At 41.8% G+C, this 17901-nt stretch overlaps 1 pseudogene; it reads left to right on the top strand.

Annotated features, from left to right (window-relative positions):
- Window positions 1-17901, top strand: part of LOC127417820 (transmembrane 9 superfamily member 2-like) — a 29671-nt pseudogene that overhangs the window by 395 nt on the left and 11375 nt on the right.

The raw sequence follows: 17901 nt of genomic DNA, 5'->3' as shown, positions 1-17901 counted from the left end.
TCTCGCATTTGCACTCGGTATGGACAAAAGTGTCCAGAGTGTTTAATTCTGACATTTATTAAAATGTAACCTCGAGCATATGGCTGAACCCAAAATTATGTATTAATAAGTCTACTTTCTGCTGGACAGAGTGGATTGAGAAGGAGGTTAATATGCTCGGTGACCTATATGAGAGTGGAGTGTTGAGATCCTTTGAAATTATGGTTCAACATTTTGGGATTCCCAGATCTCAGTTCTTTAGGTGTTTACAGCTGCACCACCTGCTCTGTACTATTTTGGGAGTAGCATACACCCCCTAAAGCGGCAGATACTCTGGGAGTGGTGATTAATGCTTTTGGAAAAGGTCATGAGGCATCAGTGTATTACACCCTCTAATTCAGAGTCTGGGGGACGGAGCTTCGGCTTCTCTCAAGAGATTATGGGAGAAAAACTTGGTACTGGAGGAGGGTGTTTGGGCTAGAATTCTAAAAAAATGTCAAGTCTACATCTAGAGATGCAAGGGTGCGACTTGTGCAATTTAAGATTTTACATCGATTCTATTGGACCCCCTCTAGATTGTATATGCTTGGTCTGAAAGACACACCCACCTGCTGGCGATGCCAGTCTGAAGATGGGGACACAACCCATGTTCTTTGGTGGTGTTAAGATCCAAGAATGTTGGTTGAGGGTTCAGAGTTTTATGTGTGATGGACTGGGCACTCAAATTTAATTTTGCCCCAGACTCTGTATTTTAGGTGATGGGGTGGTCATTAATATAGGGGATAAATACATAGAAAATTGGGTCCTAGCCAGTGTTATGATTGGTAGACAGATTGTTCTTAGGGGATGGAAGTCGGCTGGAGTGCCCTCATTTCAAGAGTGGTGCACAGAGATGGGGAGGGTGGCGGCATTCGAGGAAATGTCATGTAGAAGGCTAGGCAAATTAGATTCATTCAATTAAAAAATGGGGCAGCTATTTGGTCTTCTTGGAGGGCTCTCGGGGAAGGGCAGTGGAGAGAGAAGTGTAGTTTAAATGTGTGTGATTATTGATATTATATATATATATATATATATATATATATATATATATATATTTTTTTTTGTTTGTGTGTATACTCAAGTGTAACCACAGGGATATTTGTTGAGGGTCAGGGTGGGGTTGAGGATTGGGAGGGGAAAAGGGAATAATGGGGGTTAAATGTTGATTCTGTGAATATATGTTTTGCTTTTCTTTGTCTATCGTGTGAATCAATAAAAAGTGTTAATCAGAAAAAACTCAGTGCCTCTTTGCTTGACATCATGGGAAAATCAAAAGAAATCAGTCAAGACCTCAGAAAAAAAATTGTGGACCTCCACAAGTCTGATTCATCCTTGGGAGCAATTTCCAAACACCGGAAGGTACCACGTTCATCTGTACAAACAATAGTACACAAGTACATAATGTACATCTTGATTTCATGATTCATGTAATATATATATATATATATATATATATATATATATATATATATTCTTTTCTTTATTTTTTCTCTCCCCTTTCCTCCCCCATTTAGAATGCCCAATTCCCAATGTGCTCTAAGTCCTTGTGGTGGCGTAGTGACTCAGTCCGGGTGGTGGAGGACAAATCTCAGTTGCCTCCGTGTCTGAAACCGTAAATCCCACATCTCATCATGTGGCTTGTCAAGCGCATTACCGCAGAGACGTAGCATGTGTGGAGGCCCACGCTGTTCTCTACGGCATCCACACACAACTCACCACGCACCCCACCGAGAGCGAGAACCACACATTTAGCGACCATGAGGAGGTTACCCCATGTGACTCTACCCTAGCAACCGGGCCAATTTGTTTGCTTAGGAGACCTGGCTGGAGTCTCTCAGCATGCCCTGGATTCGAACTTGCGACTCCAAGGGTGGTAGTCAGCGTCAATACTCACTGAGCTACCCAGGCTCCCATATTTTCTTATTTTAATACAATAACTCCCTCGCCAATTTCAACTACCGTTTTACTGTAGAACATACTTAAAACTTTTGGAATCACAAAATTAAAAACGATTAATTATATATGTTGACATTCCCAGTTTCTGTTAAAAAAGTTTCAAAATAAGCAGCTTTATCATTATTACACCAGAGGAAATACACATGGGGGAGTCCAGTCCAGTTTAGAAATGATTCATGGAAGTGAATTTTGGAAATGCAGAAGTTGCACTGATAACTTAATTAGTTTGAATAGTTGTGTTTATTATTATTATTGTCACTCCTGCATATACAGTATTAACAGTGGGGTCCAAAAGTCAGAGACAATGTTGAAAGTCTAAGATTCAAAATCTACTTAAAGTAGAACTTTTAAAAACACAACAAAGAAACATTAATGTGAATAACAAAATTCAGAATAAATATTTATTCTGCAGTATATTTTCGTCACCACATAACATTTACATGTATTAATTTGGCAGGAAAGAGGAATGTGTTAAATGTCTTAAATAGGCTGTAAGTGTCTGTGGTGTTGTTGATCTTGTCCTGATAATGGGAAGTTTTTGCAGATGCAACATTTTCAGAAAAGGAAGCAAGCAGAGACTGATACTTACTGAGATCTGATGAGACCTGAGCAAAAAAAAAAAAAAAACAAAAAAAAAAAAACTGCTGATAACATTATTTGCAATGAAAGAAACTGGATATTAGAATAATGCAAAACATAAGGTCGTGGTCTTAGACTTTTGGACCTCAATGTATATCTGTGCATATGATATAATCATTATCATCACCACCACCACCACCATCATCATCCAGCATATTAAAATCTCCTTTCCCAAACACACAAATTAGTGGTAAACAGTGGTGATCTTCACATAATATGCATCAGTGAAAGCGTGTTGTTGGCAGGTTTATTTTTGTGACCACTGCTTCTTTTTTCTTAGTTTGTGTATCAGTAAAAAAAAAAAATAAATAAATAAACTAAAAAAAAAAATAATAATAATAATAAAAAAAAGGGTACGAAGTAATTGGAGGAGGAGGAGGAGGAGGAGGTTCAAACGCAGTAAGGAAGTAACGGAAACAAATCTTGAGTCTGTGGCAGCTTCCAGCTTGCTGTTTTTGGTGACTTTTCTCTGTGTGCTGTCGCCGGTTAGCTTTATGCTTTTCTCCGATAGAGTAAACCGGAATCCTCGCACTGAGCAAACTGGGAAGAAAAAATTAATTCACCGGATCCGTGTTTTATATTTTTGTTGATTTTAATAGCAGTCAGCTCCTGTTCTGGGTTCTATCTTCCGGGTTTAGCACCAGTAAATTTTTGTGAGAATGGATCGGAAGGAGATGCGGTGGAATGTCAGGTGAGCTTTTATTGTTTTATAGTTATTTTATTATCTTATCCGGCCAGTTACCTCATAACAAAGGAAACAAATGGCAAGACACTGAATCAATGATTTCTGTCTTTATTAATGGTTTCTCGAGGGTCCTCTGCAAACTCATGTTTTCAAATATATTGATATTTTCAAATATATTAACAAAATCTGACAAAAAGTGTTGATTAGCAATTACAGACTTTCAAATAGCCATAAGGTATGAATAATTGTCAGCTGTCTTACCTTCTCTGCATTGCCATAGACTAAGATCCAGCTGTTTGTGAACAGACTGGACTCTGTGGAATCAGTCATCCCTTATGAGTATGATGCGTAAGTATAAGTCACAATGTAAGGTCCATTATATCTGCATTTCAATACAATGATTGATCAGTGATGAAACTCCCTTTGCTGTAGGTTTGATTTCTGCAAAGATACAAATGAAAGAAGACCCTCAGAGAACCTTGGGCAGGTGTTATTTGGAGAGAGAATAGAGACATCTCCATACAAGGTAAGACAGTGTTTCATCTTATTGGTTTAAAAGCCAGTTTATCTTGTTAACTATTCACCCATTGTGTTCAGATGTTCTGAAGATAATACACCCTCCACACAATGAGCTGACCCCACATCTTGTCCATCAAGTCTTACTAGATGTAGATGTAATTGACACACACTTTTCCCTCATTATTTTTCAAGACTTATTTATGAATAACTGTAATTTTTGTTGTACTGTTATTTGCACAACATTGCATTTGAATGCTATGGGGAATTCCTTTTCCATGACCTAGTTGAAGCCCTTGTATCATAGGGCCAATCTTATGATTGGCAATGGTGTTTGAGCCCCACCCTTTCAGGCGCGCATTTGCCCTATATAAGTGGGCACTCAAACACCATTTCTTCAGAATTTTCTTCCTTCAAGACCGACGTCGACTCGTCTTGAATACGCATTTGGATCAGCCCTCTCTTCACTATCAAAAGACACCCATCAGCGGATGGGATTCCCTGCAGATGCATCTGGACGTTCTTCGCCTGACTCTCAGTGCCTGCAGCGAAAGATTTACCCACCCCCTCTAGTGTTCCAGCGAAGAAGTGTCTCCGCCTTGCCGCCAGATATGGTTCTTCGCTCGGCGAGATATCTACCCACTTCCCGCAGCATCCAGGCAGGACCTGTACCCTTTGATATATGTGTATATATGTAATATTCCGTCCAAGTGACTTAAAACACTCTATAAATGAGCCGCTTGTGTGTACGAGTCTTTTTAAAGTTGTCGTATCGCCAGTGTTTCTGAGAGCAACACATCGCTCCATCAGACCAACATGAGAGCTGCATTTGCTGCCTGGGCCGCACCCACGCTGAAGCAGCTCTCATGGGGACAGACTGCCCTCACTGTGAGGACATGAGTCTCAAGACGCTCCGCTCTAGGGTCGCCCTCCTTCTGAGGGACAGTTCCGCCTCCCACACCCTCCCGACCGCTTCCTCTGTCTTAAGTCTCGAGGGACCACATGAGGAAGCATGGTCGGGGCCGAGAGGTAAAAATGGAAGAACCCGAGGAGGATCTCACGCAGCATCACAAGCCCCTCGATCTTCCCACGTGGCGTCTTTGCCTGTGCAGTACGCACCTGATGACCTCCGGCCTTCTATGAATGAGCATGGTGCTGTCATATTAGACGGGCCTGAAGATGATAATGATGCCGTGTCCCTCGCAGCATCGGAAAATGGTTCATGGAGGATGTTGCAGCCCCTCCCCCCAACGAGGGTGAGGAGCGCGCACTGGCCATTGACATGAGTTACTCCGCGTCATTGGGCGTGTGGTCGAGGAGCTCGGCCTTGAGTGGTCGCCTCCTGTCGAACCAGAAAATTCTCATCTTAATGAATGATTCCTGCACACCGTCCGCTTTCAAAAGACCATGGTTTGGAAAGCAGTGTCGTTCTTCCCTGAGGTTCACACGGAGCCTTCTGAGACCTGGCGCGTGCACGCGCCAAGGTCAGAGGGGCTTCCATCCTCTGTCATATTTTAGCGTCTTTGTAATGTGACGCAAATAGCACTGTCAGCCCCCAGCTGGAGGAATCCCCCTGGTAGAATAGCGTTTATAGGAATCTAGGGCTCCTGCCTTTTCTATTATGTTTCAACACGCCCTTCCCCGCTATTCTCGCCGGGTACGAGTCAGTTTTTATTGCAACGCTTCCTTGCTTTGCTTGAATTGCACACGTACACTATATTGCCAAAAGTATTCGCTCATCTGCCTTTAGACGCATATGAACTTAAGTGACATCCCATTCTTAATCCATAGGGTTTAATATGACGTCGGCCCACCCTTTGCAGCTATAACAGCTTCAACTCTTCTGGGAAGGCTTTCCACAAGGTTTAGGAGTGTGTTTATGGGAATTTTTGACCATTCTTCCAGAAGCGCATTTGTGAGGTCAGACACTGATGTTGGACGAGAAGGCCTGGCTTGCAATCTTCGCTCTAATTCATCCCAAAGGTGCTCTATCGGGTTGAGGTCAGGACTCTGTGCAGGCCAGTCAAGTTCTTCCACACCAAACTCGCTCATCCATGTCTTTATGGACCTTGCTTTGTGCACTGGTGCGCAGTCATGTTGGAACAGGAAGGGGCCATCCCCAAACTGTTCCCACAAAGTTGGGAGCATGGAATTGTCCAAAATCTCTTGTTATGCTTAAGCATTCAGAGTTCCTTTCACTGGAACTAAGGGGCCAAGCCCAGCTCCTGAAAAACAACCCCACACCATAATCCCCCCTCCACCAAACTTCACAGTTGGCACAATGCAGTCAGACAAGTACCGTTCTCCTGGCAACCGCCAAAATCAGACTCGTCCATCAGATTGCCAGATGGAGAAGTGTGATTCGTCACTCCAGAGAACGTGTCTCCACTGCTCTAGAGTCCAGTGGCGGCGTGCTTTACACCACTGCATCCGACGCTTTGCATTGCACTTGGTGATGTATGGCTTGGATGCAGCTGCTCGGCCATGGAAACCCATTCCATGAAGCTCTCTACACACTGTTCTTGAGCTAATCTGAAGGCCACATGAACTTTGGAGGTCTGTAGCGATTGACTCTGCAGAAAGTTGGTGACCTCTGCGCACTATGCGCCTCGGCATCCGCTGACCCCGCTCTGTCATTTTACATGGCCTACCACTTCGTGGCTGAGTTGCTGTCTTTCCCAATCGCTTCCACTTTGTTATAATACCACTGACAGTTGACTGTGGAATATTTAGTAGTGAGGAAATTTCAGGACTGGACTTGTTGCACAGGTGGCATCCTATCACAGTACCACGCTGGAATTCACTGAGCTCCTGAGAGCGGCCCATTCTTTCACAAATGTTTGTAGAAGCAGTCTGCATGCCTAGGTGCTTCATTTTATACACCTGTGGCCATGGAAGTGATTGGAACACCTGAATTCAATTATTTGGATGGGTGAGCGAATACATTTGGCAATATAGTGTACCTCGTAGTGGCTGCTCAACATGCTGAAGGCTGAAAAAGCTCTTTCTTTCACTCTAACCAAACTCACTCGCCGTGATAACTGCAGGTGATTGGTGTCTATTATTAGCTCGCTCGAGCCATTACACTGTTAGCGCTGTGCATGGATGCGTGATGCGCTCTGAGTGAGAAGCTACCGTCTGATAAGCGGCATGTCAGATTGGGTGCTAAAAATGATAGAACATGGGTATTAGATCCAGTTCACATGAAGACTGCCTCACTTAAACAGCGTTTTGTCCTCGACATTTCCATCATGGTACGTTCCTGTATTATGTGCAGAAATTCACAATCACGCAAAAGATGCAATAGAGATTGTTCCGAGCTGCCACGACCGCAAAGGGAATTACAGCTGCTACCTTTTCCGAAGAAAGGCGGTGGGCTTCGGCCAATTTTAGATCTGAGACACTTTTGCAAAAGCTGTCTGAGACACGCTTGCAAAACACCCATTCAAAATGTTAACTCAGAAACAGATCTTATCACACATCCACCCACAGGACTGGTTTGAGTCAATAGATCTAAAAGACGCATGCTTTCATATCCGAATTGTACCGCATCACAGGCTGTTTTTGAGATTCGCATTCGAAGGGATAACATATCAATTCAATGTCCTTCCCTTCGGATTGTCTTTGGCCCCACGCATGTTCACGAAATGTGTCCATGCGGCGCTCACCCCTTTGAAGATGCCGTGCGCATTCTGAATTACCTCGATGATTGGGTATTACTGGCCTGATCAGAGGCTCTGCTGTACGAGTAGAGGGACTTGATACTTCACCATTATACAGCCTGGGTCTCAATGCCAACTGGGCGAAAAGCACACCAGCCAACAAATATCCTTTTTGGAGGTTTGACTTGACTCCGTAAACATGCGTGCACACCTCACGAGCGAGCGCGTCCAGACCATTCACCAGTGTGTCTCAGTTCAAACTGGGGAAAGCATTTCCACTGAAGTCTTTTCAGAAAAAGCAGGGTTTTATGGCGGCAGCATCTGCCGTCAAACCGTTAGGTCTTTTACACATGAGACCTCTCCAGTGCTGGCTCAAAAAACATGTACCGTGTCACGTCTGGCATCGGGGCTGTGTGCGCATCACCATGACTACCCACTGTCTGGCTGCTCTAGCACCATGGACAGATCCAAACATTTATCAGCAGGGTGTGATGCTGGGTCAGGTTTTCAAACAAAAAGTGGTGACCACAGATGCGTCTAACACAGTTTTGGGTGCTCTGTGCGATGGACGCCCGGCTTTCGGAACTTGAACAGGTGCAAAACTGCTTGGAAATGCTAGCTGTCTTCTTAGTGGTGAAAGCTTTCCATTCCGACATAGTGAATCATCACGTTCTGATTCGGTCAGACAATATGTCAGTGGTAGCATAAATAAATCACCAGGGCAGCACTCAATCGCTACCAATGCCTCCTCGTGTGGAGCGTGCGGCATCTCTCCCTGCATGCGACATATGTTCTGGGCCGTCTGAACTGTGGAGTGGACATGCTGTCATGCCAGGGACCAATGGCGGGGGAATGGAGACTTCATCCAGATGGTTCTGAGGATTTGGGAAATGTTTGGCAAAGCGGAAGTCGACCTATTTGCCTCCGCAGAGACAGCCCACTAATATTAATTTCGTTAACAAAAACTATGACGAAAAATTTTCGTCGACGACCTTGTTTTCCATGACTAACATGAGACGGCACCGATGTCAGTAAAATCTAACTGTGACTGTATCAACATGCAATATTGTTGACGAAAAAAGACAAGACTATAATGTAGTTTTAAAAATAAAATCTTTACCAAAATCTCTTTATTTTCGTAAAAATAAAAAAAAATAAAAAAAAATAAAAAAAAAGAGGAGACAAAATATTATAGTCTGTTTTTTTCTTTCTAAATTACAATCCAAATATCCTGTTCATTGGATGGCATGAGCTGCAGTTTGCTTTCCTCTGCTGCGTGCGGCATATCAGGACTAAGCAATCACTGAGGAGTACCTTTCAAGTAGTTTACAGAAAGCTAACGTTCATTAAATAATGACAGCAACAGTTGGACTTGGGAGAAAGAGAAGATGATATGAAGGCTAACCACAAAGAAATTGAGGTAGGTTAATGTCTTGGTGGTAATGTTAGTTTTTTTTTTTTAAGCTATATTAAGACAACTAGTGACAACTGTATTAGACAACTTAATAAGCTATATTAAGACAAGGCGGTGGTGTTACATTATGTAGGCTGTGTTTTATAGCTAAACCGAACTCATTAAGCTAATAGGCTAGCAAATTGTTGTGAAGGAGCTGAAAATAAGCGGCAAAGGTAATGTAGGATTGAGTATAGACCAGTGACTTGTGTATTTGGCATGTATTTGGTGACACTGCTGTGTTTATTTGTCCTTCACATTACCATCAAAATGAATTTGATTTGGCATCAAAATGAATTCGAATATGTTATAAAAACGAATTGCCTACAAAAACATACCTCAGAAAAGGTGTCTGCAGTAATATACCTGCATAAAGTAAGTACTTTGCGAGTATAATACCACCTCGTTTTGATTGTGTAGAGTTTTCTTTTTCTGGAAACTCAGGGTTTGTGTTAAGTTAAAATCATAGCAATGATTTACTTGTAGTGCAACACTTGGATTTCTTGATGTTGCATCTGTCTAAATGTGACTAAAATATGACTAAAATGTCAACCGTTTTCATTGACTAAAACTAGACTGAAATATTGAGGGTTTTCTTTGACTAAGATAAGATTAAAATAAACTTTTAGTCAAATAAAACTTGACTAAAAAAACAAAACAGGATAAGGTTGACTAAATATGATAAAAACTAACAAGGACATTTGACACAGGACTAAAACTAATGGTGTGTGTTCACACTTGTAGTTTGGTTCTCTTGGTCCGGACCAAAAAATAAAATGATACATTTAGTCCTGGTTCGCTTAGCGTTTACACTGGAATTTTTAACACCGAACCTAAAGATACCAAACAAAAGGCATCAGGAAAAAGTCACAACCTGATTGGACAGCTTTTATGAAGTATATTTTGCGACGGAACTTGCCGAACATCCAAAACAATGCTGGCTGCTGGGCGAAATGCGCTCGTTAGATTTATATATGTATATATGGTAGTATTTTTACCAGCTGAGAACAAACGAAGAGCTAATCAAATGTGTAAAGGAGTCAAAACAGTGCCAGGAATTCCTCCGTTGCACACACAAATGAAGATATGCTGCAAGGACGGATGATGGCAGTTCCGACGCCTGTACCGAACTGTAATGGGCAACATAGCTCCTATGATGAGAAGAACCAGGTATGCTTGAGGTCAGTATTAGGCAAATTACTTCCTGTTTTTGGTCTGTTTAGAGGTCTTTGGTCCATGTTGCGTTCATATATCAATTGAACCGCACCAGAGTTCGTTTGGAGTCTCGTTCCGCTTGTTTGGTGCGCACCAAGGTTTGGATGGCAGCGTTCACACTTGTTCAAATGAACCGCACTGACAGAACAATCGCACCAGAGTTCGTTTTAATCGAACCAAACCTTCCAAATGTGAACACATCTGTTGGTCTGTTGATTGCGCCAAAATGGCCCAACCAGCCATGGTTTCTGGAAATGATGGAGATATTAGGTGGCCCTCCATGGGAAATACCGCTGAGGAGAGATCTGCTCTCTCAAATGCAGGGCACGCTTTGGCATCCCCAGCCGGAGCTGTGGAACCTGGATGGCCCTTGAATGGAGCACAACGAACGAGCCCAAATTGGCTCAGTCTGTAATGAACACCATTTTGCAGGCTAGAGCGCCGTCTATGAGATGCCTTTATGCACTAAAATGGAGTGTGTTTGCGAATTGGTGCTCTTCACGCAGCAAAGACCCAATGAATTGCTCCATAATGGAGATCCTTAAATTCGTTGAAGAGCGGTTGGGTGCAGGTCTTACTCCGTCAACACTTAAGGTCTATGTAGCGACCATCTTGGCATTTCATGCCCCAGAGGCTGGCTCCTTTATAGGCATGATCTGATCATAAAGTTCCTTAGGGGAGCGAGGTGCTTGAATCCCCGTCACCCTGCTACAGTTCTAACATGGGACTTAAATGTTTCCTGTTTTCCCTTAAATGAGTGGCGAGCCAGGTAAATTCTCAGTTCTCCATTTATTCTCATTTATTCCACCTCCACAACACCCTTTAGGGGCTCAGACAGTGCACCTACAAGCTTTCTCTTCTCCACCGTCTAATTCGGATGAGGAGCAGTTAGCGCATTTATTATGCCCCGTGTGGGCATTGCACACATGTGGCGCGCATTTGCCAGTTTAGACTGTCAGATCAGCTCTTCGTTTGTTATGGAGGATGCACAAAAGGCATGTCCGTCTCCAAACAAAGGATCTCTCACTGGATCGTTGATGCGATCACCCTTGCTTATGAATCAAAGTGCGTGAGATACCCTATTGGCGTAAAGGCACATTCAACTAGAGGCATGGCTTCCTCATGGGCATGGACAAACGGTGTATCCCTACAGGACATATGCTTTGCAGCAAGATGGTCTTCGCAGAACACGTTCATGAGGTTTTATAACCTAGACATGGTGTCAATCGCTTCGCGAGTCCTCTCTGTCTAAAGAGCTACTATTCCGGTTGCGGGTGAGCCAGAGCTCCTTATTATGGGTGGGCTACCTGTTATAATTTTAATACAGCTGCCTGTGTAGGCCACTATCCAATTTACTCCCACTAGAAATCACAAGCAGATTAAGATTCATTTCCCATCTGGTTTTCACCTTGTGGGGTTATTCATTTTCATACACACTTGAAGACATATAATAATAAGTCACCACCCGAAGAGCCAGTGACTTCATATACATATTCTTCTAAGTGTTTCTACTCTGGCACATCTTAGGGTATGATGCTACGTAGTGTGGCGTGATTAGACTCCGTTCCCCATAGCATTCAAATGCAATGTCGAGTGAACTGAATCGATAGGGAACATCTCCAGTTACTCATGTAACAACGGTTCCCTGAGATGAAGGGAACGAGACATTGCAAAATTTGGCCGCATTACTACTTCAGAGTTTTGAGGTACGAGCATACGTTTTTGTCCTTCAGTCAGAAAATTCTGAAGAAATGGTGTTTGAGCGCCCGCTTATATAGGGCAAATGTGCACCTAAAAGTGCGGGGCTCAAACACCATTGCCAATCATAAGATTGGCATTATGTTACAAGGGCTTCAACTAGGTCATGGAAAAGGAATTCCCCATAGCGTTTAAATGCAATGTCTCGTTCCCTTCATCTCACAGAACCGAGGTTACATGAGTAATCGGAGACGTTATCAGTTATACAGCAGCAATGTTCCTGTTGTAATTAACTCAAGCTGGTTAGTTTGCAGTTTATTCCTGCTTTTTGCCATGTTATGGATGATCATACTTTAAAATATTTATTTTAGACTTTCTCCTCTCAGTTTTTGTTTAAGGCTGACCAGACATGTGTGAAGGTCTGCACCAAATCTTATGATACATCTGATAAAGAGGATAAGTTAAAGCTGGATTTTCTAAAGAGAGGAATGGAGCTGAATTACCAGCACCAATGGTAAGTCTTCAAAGAGACACATAGGAGTGGTGTGTAGTAGTTGTGTAACCTACGTCAGTTGCAGGGTTTAGAAATGATGGGGGTTCGGGGCAGAAAATGCCACCAATAATGACAAAAATGCCCCTGTGGAGGCAAGAATTGGCCTTGTAATGAATTTTTGTATTTGTAACATTTGATATAGTTTGCAGTATTCTATTATAGTCCTAGTTATATATATTATGGCATAAACTATAAGTTGGTGTTGATTTAATTATTTGAATAAGAGGTAATAAATTCTCAATTTTGAGAACTTGTAAGTAATAAATTGATTAAATTGACATATATTTCACATAAACAAATGACATATAGTTTAAGTTTTTTTAAGGAAAAAAAGCCCTCATAAAAAACAAAATGCCCCAGAAAATCAAATCCAGGAGGCAAATATTGCTGCTTAATGGAAAAGTTAATTTCTGACACTGGTCAGTTGTATCGCCTCTCTTCTCCAGATATTAGCATAACCTAGCTGGAATGCTCAAAAACTATTAACAAAGACAATAGTGATTTGTGATGTGTTTGGCATGTTGGGTTTGGCATGTAATCCATTTCTTTTATCATTTGTTTAAAGGTTGAGGAGAACAGATCAGTGACTTTGGTTTATTCTCATTTGTTTCCCAGGATATGCCCAACATGCCTGTAACATGGTGTTACGTTGTGGAAGGCGATCAGAAATTCTGCAATCCCGGATTTCCAATTGGATGCCTAGTTAACCAAGAAGGAAAACCGAAGGATGCCTGTGTTATCAGTGTGAGAGAGCTTGTTTGATCACTTCCTGAACAGTGTGGAAATATTTTGTTGGATAAAGTGAGTGAAAGTGTTTTAAAAAAGATAGACCCTTTTGATGCTGACCAGCTTATTTAATGACAGATTGAATTTGTCTTTTTGCTTTTTCAGGCTGAGTTCAACAAGAAGAACACCTATTATCTTTTCAACCACGTGGACATCACCATAACTTACCACAGTGGGGATGAACAGGCTGGGATGGGTGCTCGACTTGTGGCAGCTTCTCTGGAACCCAAGAGGTCTGATTGTGCATCTTTAAATAACCTAACTTGGGAAGAGATCTGTCTTGTTAACCCTCTGAAAGCTGGCCCTAAATGTCATATTTTAAAGACCCAGTGAATTGGCTTGATAATCGCAGTTTTCTTTCCTGTGGCGACATACTTCCTGTTGAAACAGGAAGTTGGGGTGGGACATACCGAAAGGTTCGTCCCTTTCTTTAGTCACAGCCATTTTTTAAAAAAAAATGTTTTTTTTTTTATTAACATTTTTTATTGATTCCAAGACAGACAAAAATAAATGTAACCTCAAAATTATACATTAGGAATCAACTTAAAACCCTTTATAACGCCCCCCCCCGCACCCCCAACCCCCGCCCTCACAATATAAAAAAACTAAATACCCACATATAAACAGACACACAAATAGTACATAAAAAAAAGACAAAGTTCAACATATAGGGAAAAAAAATAAAATAATAATAATAATAAATAAATAAAAATAAACAAAAAATGTGTCTCCCTCCACTGCCCCACACTAGGACCTCTCCAAATGAGACAAATAACCACCCCATTTTCTGCCATAACTCGACAGGTTCCCCAGCCGTCTGGAAGTCATCTCCTCGAAAGCTGCCACTTTACCCAACTCGGTGCACCACTCACGAAATGAGGGTGCATCAGTTGACTTCCAACCCCTAAGGATTAGCTGTCTGCCAATCATCACGCTGGTTAGGACCCAGCTTTTCATATATTTATCTGTTATATTCAGGACCCCTCCATCACCCAAAATACAAAGTCTGGGGCAAAATGAAAATTGAGTGTCCAGTACGTCACACACAAAATGCTGGATCCTCAACCAAAATTCCTGAATCTTAATACAACCCCAAAAAACATGGGTTATGTCCCCGTCTTCTGACTGGCATCGCCAGTAGGTGGGTGAGTCTTTAATACCAAGCCTGTACAATCTAGAGGGGGTCCAGTAGAACCGATGCAAAATCTTAAATTGCATCAGACGGATCCTTGCATCTCTAGATGCAGACCTGATGCTTTTTAGGATCCTAGCCCACTCTCCCTCCTCCAATAACAAATTTAAATCTTCCTCCCATAATCTCTTTGAGAGAATTTAAAGCTCCGTCCCCCAAACTCTGAATTAACAGGGAGTAATACACTGATGCCTCATGACCCTTCCCAAAAGCAGCAATCACCACTTCCAGAGTATCTGCCGCTCTAAGGGGGTGTATGCTACTCCCAAAAACATAGCAGAGCAGGTGGCGCAGCTGTAAATACTTATGAAATTGAGATCTGGGAATCTCAAAATGTTGAATCAAATTTTCAAAAGATCTCAATACTCCACTCTCATATAGGTCACCAAGTGTATTAACCCCCCCTCACAATCCAATATGACCAACAGAAAGGGGACTTATTAATATATATTTTAGGGTTCAGCCATATGCTCGAGGCTACGTTTAAATAAATATCAGAATTAAACACTCTGGACACTTCTGTCCATATCGAGTGCAAATGCAAAATAACGGGATGCGACTTAACCTCTCCGGCTATTAACCTTCCCAATCATCGATAAGTGTAATGAAGCCCACCTGTCCACATCATTCGAAAACCTTTTTATTAAGGGATCAAAATGAACTCTGACTAAATCAGACAAATTTGCTGGGAATAAAATCCCCAAATACTTAATGCCCTGTTTGGGCCACTGGAAGGCACCTGGCTGGAAGGCCGTTACTGGACAGTACGCTGTCAATGCCAAAGCTTCGGATTTAGACCAATTGACTTTGTATCCTGAGAATTTGGAAAAGGAGTTAATAATTCTATGGAGGCAAGGCATAGATCTAGTAGGGTCGGAGATGAATAATAAAATATCATCTGCGTAAAGCAGAAGTTTATGCGCCACACCTCCCGCCGTCACCCCTGGAAAATCATCCTCCTTCCTTATCACCCTGCCGGGTGCCCCTGTCCAGAGTAAAATAATCTGAAATTAACTCATTTGTTTGTACCACTGCTACAGGGTGTCTATAAAGTAACTTAATCCGACCAATAAATGTACTCCCGAACCCATACCTTTCCAAAATCTTAAAAAGATAATCCCATTCTACCATATCAAATGCCTTTTTGGCGTCAAGAGAAATGGCAGCGACCAGAGACTGATCATTCGCTACTGACCACATGATATTGATTAGACGCCTAATATTATCAGAAGAGCTACGGCCTCGAATAAACCCCACCTGATCTATATGTTTAAGTGATGTCATAACTTTACTTAAACGATTAGCCAGAATTTTGTACAAAATTTTTACATCCAACTGGATCAGGGAAATTGGGCGGGAACTTTTACACTCGCTTGGATCTTTGTCCTTTTTTAGAATCAGACTTATCTGGGCTTGTGTCATGTTTGGAGGAAGCTTTAATGATCTTTAATGATTCTGTATAAACTTCTAACAAAAGTGGAGCCAGTTCTGTAGCATAGGATCTAAAAAAACTCAGAGGAAAAGCCATCAGGCCCTGGAGCCTTGCCTGTAGGCATGGCCTTAATTACCTCGTCAAGCTCCTCCAAGGTTAGTTTTTTTGCACAGTCGTCAGTTTAGGGAGATCTAATGGTTCCACAAAGTTCCTAATATCTTCATCAGTGGATGAAGACCTGGAACTATAGAGATCAAAATATAATTCTTTAAAAGCATTATTAATATCAATGGCCGAGGTAAATACTTCACCACCAGCAGATTTCACTGAGGGAATGATAGAGAAAGACTCTCTCTGCTTTATATATCTAGCCAAAAGTTTTCCTGCTTTGTCACCCGACTCAAAGTATGACTGTCTTGCCCTGAATAACCAAAACTCCACTTTCCGTGACAAAATAGTATTATATCAATATTTCAGTCGGGTCAATTCTCTGAGGCCATCGGATGACATACGGCGCTTCAGCTCAGCCTCGGCACTTTTAATATTTCCTTCCAACTCCACAAGTTCTTGTGCTTTGGATTTTTTAATGAATGAGGCATACTGTATGATCCGACCCCTAAGAACCACCTTAAGTGCTTCCCAAGCCACGCCCACAGAGGATACCGAGGACCAGTTGGTCTCCATATAAACATTGATTTCAGTCTTTAACATTTGTTGGAAATCAGGATTTTGCAAAAGGGACACATTAAGGCACCAACTATATGATTTCTTTTTCTCTATATGTGGCATCACCTCTAAACTCACCAGGGCGTGATCTGAGACTAAGATATTTCCAATTGAGCAATCAACAACAGATGAAATGAGGGACTTTGACACCAAAAAAAAAAATCGATTCTAGAATAAATCTTATGGACTGATGAAAAAAATGTATAGTCCCTACCGGATGGGTTCAAAAGTCTCCAAATATCTGTAAGACCAAGATTTTTACACATCCTGTGAAGCGTCAATGTTGCTCTAGGGGGTTTACACACTTGCTTCACTATGATCAAGGACTGAGTCCATCAAAAGATTAAAGTCTGCTCCCAATATTATATCATGAGGGGTGCCAGCGGCTTGCAACATCACTTCAAGATCTATAAAAAAGCCCTGATCATCAGCGTTAGGTGCGTAAATATTAGCCAAAATCAACCTTTGCCCTTGAATTTCAGCTAAAACAATAATGACTCTCCCTAATTTATCTTTAATCTGTTTGAGACATTTGAATTGTAGATGTTTATTTACAAATATAATGACTCCTTTGCTCTTCCTTGAGCCAGCACTAAAAAAAACATGTCCACCCCATATCTTCCCAAATTTTTCAGCTTCCTGCGGGGAGAGATGTGTTTCTTGAAGAAACACTACATCATATTTCTTACGTTTAAGAAAAGTAATAACCTTCCTTATATTTATGGGGTGCCCCAACCCATTCACATTCCACGTGGAGAGAGACAACTTATTCATATTAACATTTGACATTTTGGCATATTAGAAAAAATAGATTGTGTGTCAAAAACAAAGTTATACAGACCACATTCCCCATTAGTGAAACAATCAAACCCCGAACTTCCCCCCGAACAAAACAAACAGAAAAAAGAAAAACGTGTGCATTAACCCCGCGCATGACAGCGCCAACCGGCGACAATCCCTCTAAACTCAAAAGGTCCATGAACGCAAACGAGTACCCACAACAACTTTGCCATTGGATTGCTCAATTTTGCCTCACAAATTTGTGAGGCAAAATTACATAACAGAAAATACTTTGTAAAATAAACCCCAGCAAATAGGAAGAATGAACACAAAGAACGTGTAGATTCATTCACAGAACTGTCTCATAGGTGTGATCTTCCACAAAACAAATTCCAGCTGATATAAAACCGTTCAGATTCCTCGTACAGACAAAGGAATTTTCAGTGAGCCAGCTGTTATGAGTTCAGCGGATGACATGATCATTCCAATGTCCCGTAAAAATACTCAACAAAACAAACTACAGCCAGCAGGAGGAATAAGCATGAAGAAAGAACAGATTAATCCACAGCTGTTCCAAAGGAGTATTATTC

This window comes from Myxocyprinus asiaticus, chromosome 27 (genome assembly GCF_019703515.2).
Source record: "Myxocyprinus asiaticus isolate MX2 ecotype Aquarium Trade chromosome 27, UBuf_Myxa_2, whole genome shotgun sequence".
In the NCBI taxonomy this organism is placed as follows: domain Eukaryota; kingdom Metazoa; phylum Chordata; class Actinopteri; order Cypriniformes; family Catostomidae; genus Myxocyprinus; species Myxocyprinus asiaticus.
Note: the sequence above shows the minus strand (reverse complement) of the source record. Positions and strands in the feature narration are given on the sequence as shown.